The sequence below is a fragment of the Myxocyprinus asiaticus genome, chromosome 3 (assembly GCF_019703515.2).
Source record: "Myxocyprinus asiaticus isolate MX2 ecotype Aquarium Trade chromosome 3, UBuf_Myxa_2, whole genome shotgun sequence".
Classification (NCBI taxonomy): domain Eukaryota; kingdom Metazoa; phylum Chordata; class Actinopteri; order Cypriniformes; family Catostomidae; genus Myxocyprinus; species Myxocyprinus asiaticus.
In genome coordinates, this window is record NC_059346.1 from 9497611 (window position 1) to 9503873 (window position 6263).

Sequence of the window (6263 nt, forward strand, 5' to 3'; positions counted from 1 at the left end):
ACAAAATTGTCTGCATCACTTCCGGGAAAGTCAAAGAATTCTGTGAGATCCAACGTCATAAAACTCACACAGAGGAGCAGATCCACCTGAGAACACACCACACTTATTGGGGACCATAAAACGCAAATCACACTCACATCTGCTCTCTCTCACCTCAGGTCACTTTAAGGACACTAAAAACTAAGTTATGACTTATGCTGTTCTGTAATGTAAAAGGTTTTCTGATACATGTTTGGTATCATTCAAGAGGTCTCAGTGCAACTGGTAAAAACGGTTTCATTCCCTTTCAGCGGAGTCAAATCACAAGTAAGATTTAAGAACTTAGTAAAATACTGTATTCTATCAGGGGCATGACCCCTCCCAGATCATCTCCCACAGAGACCAGATGCTGTATGCAGATTAGGTGCATTCTTTGTAAACATAAATGTAAGCTTCAAAGAACTTGCTTGCAACCCCCTAAATTGTAAAACCAGATCCTAAATAACATCAAACACACACATCTGAAATAACAATGGAATCGTTTGGTTCTTAAGGAAGGATGGCAGAGGAGCTCAGGGAATCTGTAAGCCAGATCTCCCATGCTTTTCCATTTGCATGTAGTTTTTCTCTACCAGGTATTTCTTATTATTGATAAAAGTTTGAAGGTCTCTCTCTGTAGCCAGAAGATCCACACAGTAAACATTGTGTGTAGTTTTGTCTCTACAATGTAATTGCAAATTGTTTTACTTATGTTTGGTAAATGTTTGAATGGAATTCAACTTTAATTATATTATTATGCTTGGTTCATTGATAGCTTTGAGTTTGATTTATTATTTTAATTGGATTGTTTGAATGTATTACTATTACCTGGTAAATAAATTGTTATTATGATTCATTCTGAAGACTGTTTTCTAGTATATTTCTTATTAACTATAAATCTATGGTCAGAGTTGGCTTAACTAAGCTACTTCAGAAGTAACCCATTAGTTAAGTATGTATTAAAAGGCTAAACGGCGAACCGAGAATCTATAATAGAACTTAGCCGAGTAGATTTAAATGGGAATACTAAGAGTAGGACCGAGAATCTGTAAAACAGAACTTAATTGACTGGGGCTAAACGGTGAGTCGAGAATCTATATGAACTTAGCCAAATAAGACTAAACGGATAAAGGCGAGAATCTATAAGGACTTAGTCTAAAACTTACTAATATCTGAAACTGATGAATTTGTAGTTAAAGGACCTGTGTCCGGCTGGCACTGGACCCTAATAGCATTGAAATTACAATAGCAGATGAAATAAAGAAAAGAATTAATGATAAGATTAATAAAACATGGAAATCAAATCAAATAATAAAGTATTATTTAATGTCGCGCACGATAAGACAGAACACGCAGGAGACCTTCAGCCACGCCATTGGATACCGTCCTTGGACCAGTGGGTGACTTCCCCCTTACAAACACACACTCCTCATCTATACAAGGAATTAAATCTTTAATTTGGCTGAAGAAGAATTCAGCATCATCCGAGGAAAAGGCTGAGGAATGTAATTTTTTATAGAAAGAGACAGCTTCCTTAGCAATCAAAGTTTGATCTGTAACTACATTACCATTAATCAATAATGCTTTAATTGAAAGTCTCTCCTGCCTTCTTTTTTCTAAACGACAAAAATATGCAGTGCTTCTTTCCCCTTCTGAAAAATTTAAAAGACATTTCTAAATTCAAATAGCACTTTAAATGAAATGAAAAAAGCAATTAAAATAATGAAGTGATTAAAAAATCTTATATATAACCACCTCCCCAAATCCAAACATTTCTCCAACGGCCCCATTTGCCATCATGCAAGTATCACAACTGGTGAAAAATTACTTATAGCCTACAAATTAAGAGCTAAAGACAATTATAAATGTGGCTCAGCAGTTAAGGCTCTGGGTTACTGATTATAAGGTCAGGGGTTCAAGCCCCAGTACTGCCAAGATGCCACTGTTGGGCCCTTGAGCAAGGCCCTTGACCCTATCTGCTCCAGGGGCACCATATCATGGCTGACCCTGCACTCTGACCCCAACTAAAGACAATTATAAATGTAACGATAATTATAATACTCACTGTACATACTCTTGAGGAAGCTGGGTGACATTTTAGGTTTTTTGCGTTGGCTCCACCGTGCGGCTGGAGCTTGTTTTGTGAATAACACTTTTCCTTAAAGAAACTTTTGCATCAAAGTTCCCGGACAGATTGAGAGTGGACACTATGGATGACTGCAAAATATCTACATGCACAGTATATGTGCAAATGTATAATGTGTGATAAATAAATAAAAATTATAATTATAATTATTATAATAAATTCCCTTGTGTTCCCAAAAAATGCTGCCAAATGTGTGTTCTTATCAGATGTGTGTGCACTTTGGTAATACAGTTTATGCTGCCTAAAGAAAAGAAAATAGAACTCAATTTTAGATTCAAGGTGAACGTGTCTTGTATTACTTTGATTTAATCACTTTCGTCTCTTTGATACAAAGATACCTGTATTTACTGAACCTGCAGAGTTGCGTTCACAATGTGTAAGAGCGAACTGCTCCGTGGAAATAAAGCAAAACTCACAAGATGATCAGAGATAATTTACAGCATTCTCATAGATTACATTATTCTTTCAAACAGTTTTCAGTTGAGTGAAACAGAGAAAAAGGAGTGATAACTCTTCACATGCACTTGCTCCATGAGACAGGGTCCCGTTGCATGCCTCTGAAAAAACAGCGAATCAGACACGAGCATTGACGGCTTTTCTTTTGTCTGTTTTTAAAAATATAATAAAGTGTGGAGGTCACGTGACGCCACGCAAGGAGCAGACGTGTGAGCGACGAGCTCTGCACACTTTGCTGAATTTTCAATTATTTTCATGTCATAATCTTGTGAATTTTTATATACCAGTTACACATTTGCCCTTTGTTGCAAAACATGGCAAAGAAGTCAAAATCCTCGGGCTCTGGAGACATTAAAAGACACTTACGTGTTCAGGATGAAAGCCCCGACAACATGTCGGTGATGCTGACAAAGATTCTTGCTGACTTGGAGGATCTCGCTGTAATACATCGATCGATTATGTTAGCTACAAGAGTGACTGATGTTGAAAAACGAATTGATTTTCTGGAATCTTCGGAGAGGGAATTAACCGCTAATCCGTCCGCGACCAAAGTTGATTTGGAACATCTCCTTGAAAAGCTTGAAGATCTTGAGAATAGAAGCCGCAGGAATAACGTTCGAATTGTTGGAATTCCTGAGCATGAGGAGGGCAGAGATATAGTGCAATTCCTAGACGAGCTTTTCCCGAGTCTGCTCGACATAACAGGCCACAAGCTGGAAATCGAGCGAGCTCACAGAGTCCCAGCTCACAGATCTGCTGAGGGAGATTCTGGCCAGATTTCTGAGATCATCCGATAAAGATCTTGTGTTGCGCGAGAACCATCCACTTTCTTGGAAGAACAATAATATTTTCTTGCTCCCGGACTTTGCGAGTTCAACGAGAGAAACGCGATCGGTTTAAGGAATGCAAGAAACTCTTACATCAGAAAAAGATCTCGTTCGCTCTGTTGTTTCCAGCCAAACTGAGAATAGAAACGAAGGTCGGTCGCAAAGTATTTACATGTCCAAATCTGGCAATGTATTTTATAGAATCAGTGTCTGAGTAAACCATTGGATGTTTCTCATGTGAGTGGGTCGACTCGCTGTACTTACTCTTGAGGAAGCTGGGTGACATTTTAGGTTTTTTGCATTGGCTCCACCATGTGGCTGGAGCTTGTTTTGTGAATAACACTTTTCCTTAAAGAAACTTTTGCATCAAAGTTCCCGAACAGTTTGAGAGTGGACACTACGGATGATCGCAAAATATCTACATGCTCACACAAAGGAAGTCATGGTATATACGTTTATGCGGCCTCTGAGTGAATTGACTCGACCATCCAGGGAACCGGGATGCCGGTTTTGTTTCCTTTTGTGTTGGCTCTGCCTAGCAGCTGGAGCTTGTTCTATTGCATAACACTCCTTTGCAACAGCTGTGGATTAATCTGTTCATTCTTCGTGCTTACTCCTCCTGCTGGCTGTAGTTTGTTTTGTTGAGTTTTTATTACGGGACATTGGAATGATTACGTCATCCGCTGAACTCATAACAGCTGGCTCACTGAACATTTGTTTGTCTGTCTGAGGAATCTGAACGGTTTCATATCAGCTGGAATTTGTTTTGTGGAAGATCACACCTTTGAGACAGTTCTGTGAATGAATCTACACATTCTTTGTGTTCATTCTTCCTATTGACTGGGTTTATTTTACAATGTATTTTCTGTTATGTAATATAATTTGCCATCGGATTGCTCAATTTTGCCTCACAAATTTGTGAGGCAAAATTGAGCAATCCGATGGCAAATTTGTCGTGGGCTCATGGGCGTTCATGGACCATTTGAGTTTAGAGGGATTGTCGCCGGTTGGCGCTGTCGTGCACGGGGTTAATGTGCACGTTTTTCTTTTTTCTGTTTATTTTGTTCAGGGGGATGTTGGGGGTTGATTGTTTCACTAATGGGGAATGTGCTCTGTATAATTTTGTTTTTGACATATTTTCTTTTTATTTTTTTTATTATATCAATATGTCAGTTGTTAATATGAGCAGATTGTCTCTCTCCACGTGGAATGTGAATGGGTTGGGGCACCCCATAAAAAGAAGGAAGGTTATTTCTTTTCTTAAACATAAGAAATATGATATAGTGTTTCTTCAAGAAACACATCTCTCCCCGCAGGAAGCTGAAAAATTTGGGAAGATATTGGGTGGACATGTTTTTTTTAGTGCTGGCTCAAGTAAGAGCAAGGGAGTCATTATATTGATTAATAAACATCTACAATTCAAATGTCTCAAACAGATTAAAGATAAATTAGGAAGAGTCATTATTGTATTAGTTGAAATTCAAGGGCAAAGGTTGATTTTGGCTAATCTTTACGCACCTAACACTGATGATCATGGCTTTTTTATAGATCTTGAAGGGATGCTGCAAGCCGCTGGCACCCCTCATGATATAATATTGGGAGGAGACTTAAATCTTTTGATGGACTCAGTCCTTGATCATAGTGAAGCAAAAGTCTGTAAACCCCCTAGAGCAACATTGACGCTTCACAGGATGTGTAAAATCATGGTCTTACAGATATTTGGAGACTTTTGAACCCATCTGGTAGGGACTATAAATTTTTTCATCAGTCCATAAGATTTATTCTAGAATAGATTTTTTTTTTTTATATCCAAATCCCTCATTTCATCTGTTGTTGACTGCTCAATTGGAAATATCTTAGTCTCAGATCATGCCCTGGTGAGTTTTGTAGGGCTTTACCGGTTGTTTAGATCAGTGTTACTATCAGAAATAAATAATAATTATTTCTGTAGTTATTAACTAATATTTAAATTAATTAATTGGATCTAACTCATTAAAACCTCATATGGGACTCCAGTAAATGTAGTGTGCTATGTTTAGGAGCAAGTTTGTTTATTAGCAATAATTAATAATTATCAAAGATAATTATTAATTATTAAAATCAATAGAACATTGATGAGAATCAATGTTAGTTTTTTTTAATCCTTTAAATCAACAATTATCAAAGATAATCATTAATTGTTAACATCGATGAAACATTAATTAAAATTAACGCTAGCTTATTGATCATTCAAATTCAACAATCAGTCTGGCCTGAGCCAGCGATTGCCAGCTCACTCTACCTTTGTCTCTGTTCCTTCATCTTTGATGGACATGCTACCATGACACTTGTTCAGGGAGGTAGTTAGTCACCTCTCTAACAAAGGGGTTGCGTTTGGACAAACCCAATGAATGTTCTTTGTCTTGGTACACATGTTTAGGTTAGAGATAAGGTAGAGCGAGGGGTCCTCATCATGGTAGGCGAGTGTTGGTGGTGTTTTGAGGTGAATGTGTGCATTACCTCTCTGAAAACCAACATTAAATACAGATTTTAGTCTATATATATTCTGCCTATGACGGTAGATTGAGGATAAATCCTATTTTGAGGTTCTGAGGATTTACATGGGTTGGAATTTCAATGCCAAAATTATATGCCATGTGTATCTGTGAAGGTTGCACAACGGAGATAGTAGCAGATCTAAGGATTTGTTCGACAAGGTCTAGGGATACCAGGTAAGCTGGAATCCTTCCACCACTCAGACTGTTGACTGAGGAACTAATTTCCCTGAGGAGGTCCTGCATTAGATCTCTAACGATACACGCATAAGTTGTTTTCTC